The sequence below is a fragment of the Panicum hallii genome, unplaced genomic scaffold (genome assembly GCF_002211085.1).
Source record: "Panicum hallii strain FIL2 unplaced genomic scaffold, PHallii_v3.1 scaffold_24, whole genome shotgun sequence".
Classification (NCBI taxonomy): Eukaryota; Viridiplantae; Streptophyta; class Magnoliopsida; order Poales; family Poaceae; genus Panicum; species Panicum hallii.
This window is the reverse complement of record NW_020356167.1, coordinates 18,210-29,696: the sequence shown is the minus strand read 5'-3', so window position 1 is coordinate 29,696 and position 11,487 is coordinate 18,210. Positions and strand designations below refer to the sequence as shown.

General features: G+C 43.0%; 1 long non-coding RNA gene across 2 annotated transcripts; it reads left to right on the top strand.

Annotated features, from left to right (window-relative positions):
* The first annotated feature begins 228 nt into the window (after positions 1-228).
* On the top strand, positions 229-3,491 carry LOC112878581. 2 transcript variants are annotated; one of them, XR_003225799.1, is made up of 3 exons: positions 229-897; positions 1,631-1,729; positions 2,328-3,491. It is a non-coding gene; the product is annotated as an uncharacterized LOC112878581 (long non-coding RNA). The 2 variants fall into 2 exon arrangements; XR_003225798.1 differs by having other exon boundaries at positions 241-897; positions 2,367-3,491.
* Positions 3,492-11,487: the final 7,996 nt, after the last annotated feature.

Here is an 11,487-nt window from a genome sequence, read left to right as displayed (position 1 = left end):
TATTGTGCAATAGTATACTGTTTCATAAATGTAATTTTATTTGTATTTATGTAACAATAACATTTGAAAAATTGTTAAACGGACCCTAAAACCCGGGTTGGGCCGTTTTTTCAGCTAGGCCGCAAGACCTGCACGGCTAAAGTTTGGATCACACTCGTCCACCATAAACCCTAGCTCCTCCTGTCCTCCTCCTGTCCTCACTTCCTTGACGGCGGCAGCGCCTCACGCGCCCGGCGCCCGCACACCGTTGACCGTAGCGCCGTCAAGCTTTGAGCACCCTTGCCGTACTCTCTAGCAGCTCCACCACGCACCTCCATTACCTTCTCCTTCCTGCTGTCTCCCTCCACCCCAACCCAAACCCATGTGGAGTAGCTGCAGCCGACGGTGACCGTGCCGCAGCCGCTTGTCTCCGTCCAGACGCTCGCTTTCCCACTTGCTACTGCTCCCAGTCGCCGCGCCCTGCCCGTACCCACCATTCCCTTCCCCAAATCCTCTCCATTTCCTCAGCCCCCTCCTCGATCTGCATCTGGTGGCGCCATTCCCTTTCCCCAAACCCTCTCTATCCCCTTGCTCCCCCTCCTCGATCTGCATCTGGTGGCGCCATACCCTTCCCCCAGACCCTCTCCATCCCTCAGCGCCCCCTCGATCTGCATGTGGTGGGCTACGCACGACGGATGGTCGTCCTGTTGGTGTGACCGATGGCTGGTAATCCCAAGGATGCTGCGGCCCTGCGCTCTCTGCGCCACTCCCTACTGAAGCTGCGCTCTCTGTGCCACAGTGGGAAGAATGAGGAGTAACCTGCGGAAGTTGAGGCAAGCTAGGAGTCCAGGCTGCTCAACGAGCACGAAGATGAGATGTCCGGAGGGAGGAGAAGCTTTGCGACTCCTCCTAGTTGAGGTGATTCACATGCTCTTTCTCCTCTGATCTGACAAGTTCAGCATTGTTTTGAGTATACAAAACTTATCGTTAGAATTAGGCTGGTTCCTGGCTTACCCATTGGGCAATATTTAACTTAAAAACTTCATGATTAGTCTTCACGTCTCCTAAATAGTTTTAGGACTAGTTGAGATACGAATCTTTAATTGCTGTTCAACATGAGTTTACTCTGTAACAAGTAGGTGTGCAATCTAGTTATTGCCTGGAAAACTGACATCTGTGCTTGCAGATATGTTTTGTCTAAGTTTGGGATGCAACAATAGTGAAATTCTTCGACTCTATCAGTATAGAATATAAATATGTTTTAGGTTTTGTAGGTCTCGTGCAGTCGTGTGCACTTAGTTATCTATCCACACCACTTAAGTGGATATCTCTTGATTTCACAGTTCTATTGGGTAACTTAGTTTTCATGCAAACTAATTGGTTTTGGTCTATTTTTTCCCTGTAAGGTGCCCTGCTTAGTTCTGTAGGACTAGATTAATGTGCCTGTATACTAGGACATATGTCAGCCTTGTGTATGAATGTGAATGGTTTGTGTTTTTAGCAAATGAGCTCATCCTAGATTCAAGTTGTGGATGTCAATTAAGCATGTACAGAGATAACTTTATCTTTATTTTTTTAGGTCTCTTTGTTTATGAGTATGTAATTGGATAATACCAAAGTTAGTGTTCCTTTTGTTTCTTGTATTTTGCAGGTGATGAACTGATGTCATAGCTGACCTATTTTGCTGCTGCAAGCAGATGTTAAGGGACAGCCTTGGGCATAGAGAAAATGGCAGGAAAACGCTTGACTGGTATAAAGCAAAGCAATTCATAGGGTTTGTTTAATTCATCATGTATTAATTATTATGCAGAATTTCATGTTTAAATTGTTATATCACCATTGGATGCTCTACTGCAGTGAGCCATGAATTTTAACATTTCTGCACCATGAAAAAATATAATTGCCTTTTCGGCACCAAATGCATATGGGTTCAGCTTTATTTGGTAACTGAAAGTCTGATTACTAAACTGCAATGCATGTGTTGCTGCTGTACTGCAATGACAATACTGTTTTTGCTCCGTTCCTGTGCTTCAGTTAATAGTGATTGCATATAACATTAAGGTGTACTGAAGCTTCTCTAGTACATGTGTTTTTTAAATCATTTGAACTTCTATACAGCTCAAGATATGATAGATACTGTCATGTATTGCCTAGATTGCACGCTCTGCTATATACTCAGCGGATTAACCTAGTGGCTGGTGCATAACTGATCTGTACTCTGTAGGTTGTAGCTCTAAAGCATTTAGAGTTACGTTAGCACCTTTCAGGGGTCATCAATTCTATAGGTCATATCAATTATTTGCTTCTAGCAACTTTTGCTTGTCGGGTGCTTCTCTTAACTTCTCTAGCTTCTCCTTGCCGCGCACTGCGGGGTGTCATGGATCTAGTGTTTGGGTCATGGGGCCACTGGCTGCTTGGCTGCGGGCTGCACCGTCGATTCACAGCACGAATTGCTGGTCTCAGGATCACAGAGATAAGTGCTCCAAAACTGCTATTGCTGGCCTGCTCTTGTGGTTCAACACTCTGTCGCTGCCCTGCTCTTGTTGTTCAGTAAATGGTAGTTCACTGAAAAGAGTGATTGCAAATAAATTGTGGTGTATTGAAGCTTCTTTAGAGTAAATGGTTTGATCTTATATACTGTAAAACTACTATCTAAAGTTGCACACTTATCTTGATAAATGCTCCTTTGTTATTATTTTACCCATCATATGTGTTACTGGTCCAAAATTGATGAGATATGAAATGATCATATGCCTGGTCTGTAACAGTAGCATTTCTGTTTGGAAGAGAACTCTTCACATGATTTTGTTATTGCTTACTGGATGTGAAAAACTGGCATGTCTATCTGTATGCACTCATGATTAAGCAGCTGATTCATCTTATGAGCTTGCTGCTAGTTTAGTTGGCTAACACTTCATGATATATAGGGTGGTAATGCCACAACTAAATTAGTTCTTTTAAAAAAATGTATGGCCTTGTAGATTGGGTTAATCGCTGCTGTGGTTTTTTCCATGGAACAAATTAAATATGGTGTTGTTCTTGAAATCTCTTCTATATCTTGAAAAGTGTGTCTATGTCTGGTATATAATATTATAAAGTGTGGATGTGCTAATTCAGAAATCATCTTCATTTGCTAATTTTATATGTGCTTTGAGATCATTTTTGTTAGAATAGAATCCAATTCAGTTCGATTTATGGCCACTCTTTCATAATGGAAAATCATCTTCTAATTACAGGAAAAAGACTGAGCTTTCATGCATCCAATCTAGGGATACGAAGGAGAGTAACCCAGAGGCGGCACTTCAGGCACACCAGAATGCAGACCATCATCTTTGCTTGATTGCTTGCCTGGTGCAACTTTTGCATGTACATATGTATATATGAACGGAGGATAAATTGTATTGCTTGACTGCTTGCCTGGTGCAATTTTTTGCATGTACCTATGTATGTGTATGAATATGTGCATGAACAGAGGATGAACTGTGAACATGTGACCTATTTGTTCTCCCCTACTTTTATATTTTTTTGTTTTTATTTCCAACATCAGAGACGCTGTTTTGGGAGGCCCGTCACTGATCATTAGGCATCAGTGACGTGGTTACCCCAAAACACATAACTAATGGCTGTCATTAGAAACGTGGGTTGGGTAAACACGTCACTAATGCCTATTAATAGAGACACAGGTAGGGAAAACATGTAACTAATGACACTTTCGTTAGAGATGTGGGTTTGGAAAATGCGCCACTGAAGGCACTCAAAAGTGACGTATTTTGCCGATCCATGTCACTGGTATTCATCCACATTCGAGGTTTTGACATAAGTGAAATGTCATAGAAAGCCATATATGTTGTAGTGTACATTTCCTTGCTAACGTTTTATACGTATGCGACTTATCGATACATTGAGCTTTATCAAATGTTGTGATCCTGTTGACATATGCTTTGTACTTGTTTAATCAAGATCACGCACACAAGCAACTTCTACACTTGAAGTTAGCTACCATGCCACCCGAAAGTGAACACTCCACAAAGTTGGTCTTTCTCTTCCCCAAGATATTACAAAGGACGCATGAGCTATCGAAAAAAATAATAAATACATGGACACATGAAGGTCCAAGAATTGAAAAAAAGTGGGCACATGAAGATCCATGTATGAGAAAAGAAAAAGCGATAACCATGCCCTCAAGAAGTTTTCACAAGGGGGAAGGGAAGACCACTCAAATGGAATCCACATCCACATCCATCACACGCACAATCTTGATCTACTCGTACAATGTATTATCTCTATGGATCTGACCTTTGATTTTGCAACAGATGTATCGCAAGTACGTATACAAACATCCCCCCCCCAGCCTCACTTTAGCCTGACATAAGAGAGGGAGTGAAGAATATATCTTTGGTAAGTTACATACAATGAGCGACTGTGAGACATCACTAAGAAGGGGTAAGACCATGGATACATTCTCTTAAAAAAAACTATTTCAAAACCCCAAATCAGCATCTGAACAAGGTGGAACGCTTGGACCAACACCGTTCCATCACTCAACCGCCTGAGATATCATGGTATACACTTCAAAGTTCACAGGTCAAGGTGAGGTCTAGAATAACTTTTATGCAGGAACCTCAGCAGGTCAGCCATGTTGCCTTAGTTCTATGCCCTCACTCGAGGACGAGCAAAGGACTAAGTGTGGGGGATCTTGTCGACACTCGTTACATACGAGCTCGATTTCGACCGTCAATCCTGCATAAAAGACGAACAATATCACATGCCAACACTAGTATAGGATGATTATCTAACAAATTCCACAAGTGCTAGTCTAAATATGTATGCGGGTGCATTTGAGCTAAAAATTGCAGGAAAAGAACCAGCATGATCCAAGGCCAAGCAGCTCCAACCAATCTGAACGCACCGTTCAGGCTCACACGGATCAAAAGACCCACTGGCGTAAGAAACCGACCCAAAAAATTGCCAAGTCATTTACCAAGGACTAGAGGGCCCACCTGCCAGCCTCCCGGGCGAAGCTGAGGTCAGTTGGTGCCCAACTTGGTTTTGCTGAATCAGGTGGTTCGGCCAAACCAGACAGGACACAACCGACTTAACTCCTGCACGTGGCGCTTCCTCATTGGCTCCTAATGGCGGTTCAAGGAGGCCTCTGCTGTTTTCCCAGTCGTAGACCCCTGGTGTGTGTGTGTGTGTATATATAGAGACAGGAGAAGGCAAAAGTTTCAACACACTTCACACTTGAAACTTTTGCCTTCTCCTATCCTATTCTAAGATCTAGGCTCTCTCTAGAGGTGTAAAGCTGCCTAGGCGGTGTTAGAAGATAGAAGGAGAGTGAGGGGAAGTATGGGAAGTGCCGGGGTTGTCGGCATTCTCCTCCAGCTTGTACCTCGACGGATGCTTATAAATGAAAGTAAGTGTTTGTGACTTCTTTAATGCTTTAGTTTCATAGTTAAGTAGCAGTTCTAGCTCTTTAGTTGTTTACTAGATCGATAGTTTACTAGCTTAGTGGGTGCTCTAGTCTAATACTCCGGATAGAGATGGTTGTTCTTGGCCAATGCTAGAGTTAGTAGACGATGTTTACTGGATCGATAGTTTACTAGCTTAGTGGGTGCTCTAGTTTAATACTCCTGGTAGAGACGGATATTCTTGGCCAATGCTAGAGTTAGTAGACGATAGTGTAGACGTGATGTCTAGGCTAGACTTTACCTGTTGGTTGTGGTATATCCCACAGTTTGATGAGGTAGGTGACAGCCCTATTTACTTAATGTAACCCTCCCCATTCGGGTATATTCCAGTGCCGTATTACTAGGGCATCTCGGTTTTATCCAGGCAGAGTCAGTAGCCCAAAGTAAATAACTAGGATAGTTCTACCTTTCTTTGATTCTTAGCCTTAGGAATCCTCTCCGCTCCTTGCCTCTAGCAAGTGTGGTGTCCTTGGATGAACCTGAACCTAAAAGAGTGTATACATATTCCTTAGTGGATACTGATGAGGACATCACCATGCTGGATACTCCCGAGATTTGGTCTTCTACGAGTTCAAGTTGTTGCCAACTTGGTCTTCACATCTGGTTCGGACTCAGCCGACCACCCTGAACAGAAACGCTGATATCTCCTCCGTACGACATCGAAATGAGGCGTTCTTTAATGCGTTGAAAAGAAGACGATAAAAGCTTTCTTTTGGTTCTAGTCCGAGCTCCAGAATATTTGTGGATCATTCTGTGTACCCATGACAATGTGCTGCGTGAACTATTTTAGGCCAAGTCGGCCTTGTATCGTGTCGGACCTTAAGCCCAGGTTGAGAACGCCCCCACTTGGTCGCCCTCAACCCTAGGATGTTTTCCCTTCGGTATAAACTCTATTGCATCCACCACATTAGGGTTTTGGGTTTTCTTTAGTTCTAGTTTTCCATCGAGAACAGATCTCTTTCATTGTAACTGTGATGTCAAGTTCTTTAGCTGTGAATCAGGGCCTCCGTTCTTGTTCTACACGATTGTGGTGATTAGTTCTTTTGTGATTAAAGCTTGAACCCCATCTTGTTCTTTGCTTCACATACATCTTTAATTTCAGATTGCGAGTTTACCCTTTCTTGCTTGTGATCTTTGATTCGCTTACAGGGAAAGCCTTGTTGGCGAGGTCAATCGAGTTGTGCTTGGTTGATAACCAACGGAGCAGCGGTGCAACGATTGCAGGGGTTCGAATCATGTCTGATTAGAAGCCCAGATTGCCAACGTTGAGTTCTCCACCAATCGAATTACTCATACCTATCAGAAGATCGGGCCAGTGCTACATGAGGTGGCATCAGGATTCATGTTAACCGTGAGTTATACCTTCGTGTTTCCCTTTAGATTCATCTCGTTTTTATTAACTACAGTCCACAAAAAGCCAAAAATGTTTACACTTTCTGCTGTCCTATCACCTATTTCAGCCTTTGCAATTTTGTTTCAGATTTGCTTTGTTGAGTTTGTGTCCGTGCTCGAGTCATTGTTGCTGGTTTAGTGTGTTCATGGTCGTAGTTCAATCGCCTGTCGCTGTTTTTGTTACCGCCGCTATGCCATCCACCTTTACCCAAACAACAAGTCGAGCCCTCATGTTACTTGACTTTCCCCTGCTAGCCACCTTGTGTGAACTCTCACTACGCAAGCCCTAGATAGGTTGCAAGCCGCTGCGTGTTTTTCGCCTTGCATCGCAGCCCTTCTTGTTTTCATCTGGCGATACCTGTTGCTGCATACACCAGGGATGGTTTGCCCTAGGTTGTTCGCTTGCTGAGATGCTTTGCTCAGCCTTGTTTCTATGTTGGAGGATAGGGGCGCTTTGCCCTAGCCACGCCGACGTGTTCTGCCTTGTTTTTGCCCTCCAAAAAATCCTGATTCGAAGGCTCTTTAAGGCATAACTTTTCGCTTGTAACTCAGATTGGGGCAAACTTTTTTTGAAATCATGTGAAATTTAATTTTGCATCCAACCGGACTCAGGGAACCTAGTCAGAGCAAAAATAGAATCTCAAAATTCACTTTCTAAGTGGGAGATCTCAAGCTCCAAAGTTGTTGCACCTTTTTCAGAGAACGTGCTTGATTTTCTGTAGACCACATCTTAACTCTGTTCAAGCTAAAACTTTTTATGCTTCCATCCCATATGTTTCCTGTTTGTAGAAAAATATAAAAAAATAGTTGAAAAAATAAAAAAGTTGCAAAGAAACAGTGACAGGAGGAAAAATCAGGGAAATAGATAAAACAATTGCATAAGTTGCTGGTTGCTTGTTCTTTGAGTTTTGTCTATCATTCTTTGTTCCAACTTGTTGTGCTATGCCTAGAGACATATCTTAGACAACAATGGTAACTAGTACTTTGGATACTTATTGAACCTTGCTAATCTATTTTCGATAATTGCTGATTCCTTGCTATCATATTGTACCTACCCAAGATACACATATACTTCTGTCAGTACAGGTTCGCCTTGCAACTGCTACACTCAAGCTTGACAACAGATTGTACCGCCCTATTGGCTTTGGTAAGAACACTTGCAAGATGGTGGTAAGCCGCTTGAGCTATTGCACTCCGCTTTCACCACCACCCTATAGCTGTTAGTTGATAGGGATAATACCTTGCTGTTACTTTTTGCTGTCTTCTAACCATGTCAGAAGGATCAGGCAAAGGAGAGGAGTCCCCTTCAGACTTCAACGAGTGTGTGTCCAAGGATGAGCTTACGAGGCTTCTTGATGACCAGCGCACCTACATCACTGAGAAGTTTGAGGAGATGATGCAAACTGTTAACAATCTAGTAACCTGGATTGAACATGTTGAACAATGGCCTCCTCCACGACGGGCCCGACATCAACCACCGGGGGGTGAGGAGGCAGAGGATGATGATGCCGACCTTGATGCTGATAGACACGATGCTAATCGTCTTCGGCGTAATCGTCAAGGTATAGGAGGTAATCATAATCGTGGTAATAATGATCCTTTTGCGAAAACAAAGTTTACCATGATTCCTTCAGCTGGTACTACTGATCCTGAGGCTTATTTAGATTGGGAACTTGCTATTGAACAAAAGTTTAATTCTCATTTGGTTCCTGCTGAGCATAGAGTTAGACTTGTTACTAGTGAGTTTACTAGTTTTGCTTTGTTTTGGTGGAATAACCTTTGCACTGCTCCTAACAATGCCAATGCTATACCTCAGACTTGGAATGCTTTAAAACAACGTATGAAATCTTGCTTTGTGCCTCCTTATTATCAACGTGATTTGCATTTAAAGTTGCAAACTTTAAATCAGGGTGATAAAGGGGTAGAGGAATATTATCAGGAGCTAATCATTGGTTTAGCACGTTCTAATATACATGAGGATGATCAGGATACTTGTGCTAGATTTTTTGGTGGTTTGCATCGTGATATACAAGATATCCTTGATTATAAAGAATGGACCAGGTTCAACCAATTGTATCATCTTGCTCTTAAGGCTGAAAGGGAAGTACATGGATGATGACAACAATAGAATTTTAGGTCCAACACTGGAAGATCCTTTCAGCAGCGTTCTGACTTTGACAAGCCTAAGGCACCTATTGCTAAGCCACCAGCGACACCGCCTGCTGCTACTGCTACTACACCTACTTCTAAGGTGAGTAATGTGTCTCCTGTGCAGCCCCAACAATAGAAGAAAGTTGTTTCTACTAGTGCTTCATAGAGCCGCTCCACCAACATCGTGTGCCACCGCTGCAAGGGCATAGGACACATCATGAAGGATTGCCTGAGTCATCGTGCATTCATTGCTACCAATGATGGAGGGTATGTAAGTGCTAGTGATGTTGAAGATGATTTGGCTCTTGCTACTAACCAGGTTGCATATTCGGAGAGAGAAGAAGAGGTCATTGATCCTATGACTGCTACTGAGGGCTACAAATCTATTCTTGTGCAGTGTGTGTTGAGTACACAGCTTGAGCACGAGCCGGAGAAGCTACAATGCCATAATTTGTTCAACATGTTCCTCATTGTCAAGGATTGTCATGTTCATACAATAATTGATAGTGGGAGCTGCAACAATTTGATTAGTTCAGATTTGGTCAAGAAGCTTGGCTTGACCACATCTGCTCATCCCAAACCTTATCACCTCGAATGGTTTAACAATAGTGGTAATGCAAAGGTAACTCGATCAGCAAGAATACACTTTTTCATTGGTTCATATCATGATTATGCTGATTTTGATGTTGTACCTATGCAAGCATGTTCGCGTTTATTAGGTCGTCCATGGGAATATGATACTGATGCTTTACACCATGGTAGAACTAATACATATACTTTGATGTATAAGGGTAAGAAAATTGTTTTACTTCCTTTAACACCTGCTGCAATTATGAAACATGACAAAGAGCTTGCTAAAATTTCTAAGAATGATCATGCTTTAGACCTACCTGTTGCTACATCCCAAGAGATTAAGTTGAAGGAGGTGATTTACTTGCTAAGACATCTCCTAATGCTGAAAATTATGTTGATGCAGCACCATGCCGTACCATGCTTTGCAAACATGTTTCATTTTCACATGATCCTACTCCTATGTCTAGCAAATTGCGTGTTGCTGTCACTAACCTTTTGCAGGAGTTTGATGGTGGCATGGAGTCGAGGATAACTCCAATTCAAGAAGTTGAGGATGATCAGGACATCACCATGCTGGCTACACCCGAGATTTGGTCTTCTACGAGTTACAAGTCATCTCCAACTTGCTCCTCACGTCCGGTTCGGACTCAGCCGACCACCTTGAACGGAAATGCTGATATCTCCTTCATACAACATCAAAACAGGGTGTTCTTTGATGTGTTGAAAAGAAGATGATGAAAGGTTTTTTTTGGTTCTAGTTTAAGCTCCAGAAGATTCATGGATCATTCTATGTGATGAGGACAAGCTGCTGCATCACCTATTTTGGGCCAAGTCAGCCTTGTATCATGTCGGGCCTCAAGCCCAGGTTGAGGACGCCCCCACCTGGTCACCCTCAACCCTAGGACATTTTCCCTTCAGTATAAACTCTATAGCAGTCACCAAATTAGGGTTTTGGGTTTTGTTTAGTTCTAGTTTTTCATCAAGAAAAAGATCTCTTTCATTGTAACACGTCGAGTCCTTTTGCTGTGAGTCAGGGCCCCCATTCTTGTTCTACGCCGCTGTGGTGATTAGTCCTTTTGTGATTAGAGCTGAACCCCATCTTGTTCTTTGCTTCATATACATTTGCAATTTCAGATTGCGAGTTTACCCTTTCTTGCTTGTGATTTCGATTCGTTTGTAGGGGAAGCCTTCTTGGCAAGGTCAATCAAGTTGTGCTTGGTTGATAACCAAAGGAGCAGTGGTGTAACAGTTGCAGGTGTTCGAATCATGTCTGATTAGAATGGGGTCAGTGCTACATCAGAAGATCGGGTCAGTGCTACATCAGATACGATACCTGGAAATACTCTCGGGTGAAAGCTACAATAGTATTCCGTGCGCTTGCAGATTTATCTGTGACGTTAAAAATACCCAACAGGGTGGTCACGTGAAAATGCAAGGCCGTTATATGGATTATGATGATGATGACCAAGAGCCCAGGTGAGAGTATTACATGAATCCACAAGTTCTATTATTAGTTTCGCCCTTTTCTGCTTTTTTCAAATATCCTCTCTTTCCCTTTTTCCTAAGTCCTACTGATTTGAATCCCAAGCTCTCAAAGCAAGAGTTTGAAATGCAAGTAGTCAGCGATGATGCCGTGATATGGTAGGACGTGCCCTCTATCACGGTGGACCCATTGCCGACAAACACCAGAGCCACGCCGGGGCAGACATCATCCTTGGCTGGCCTACCGATGTTGACAAGTACCTCCGGTGCCGCTCCAGCGCCCCAGGCACTAAACAAGTTGATCGTGAAGAAGTCTACATTGTAAGTACCCGAGTACTCTCGAGTCGTATTTTGTAGGTTTGTAGCTGTGATATGTAAGCTGCTCATTGCTCTGTTACGTGTAGGAAATCCTCTATTCTGGGCTCGTAGCAACCTCGCGATG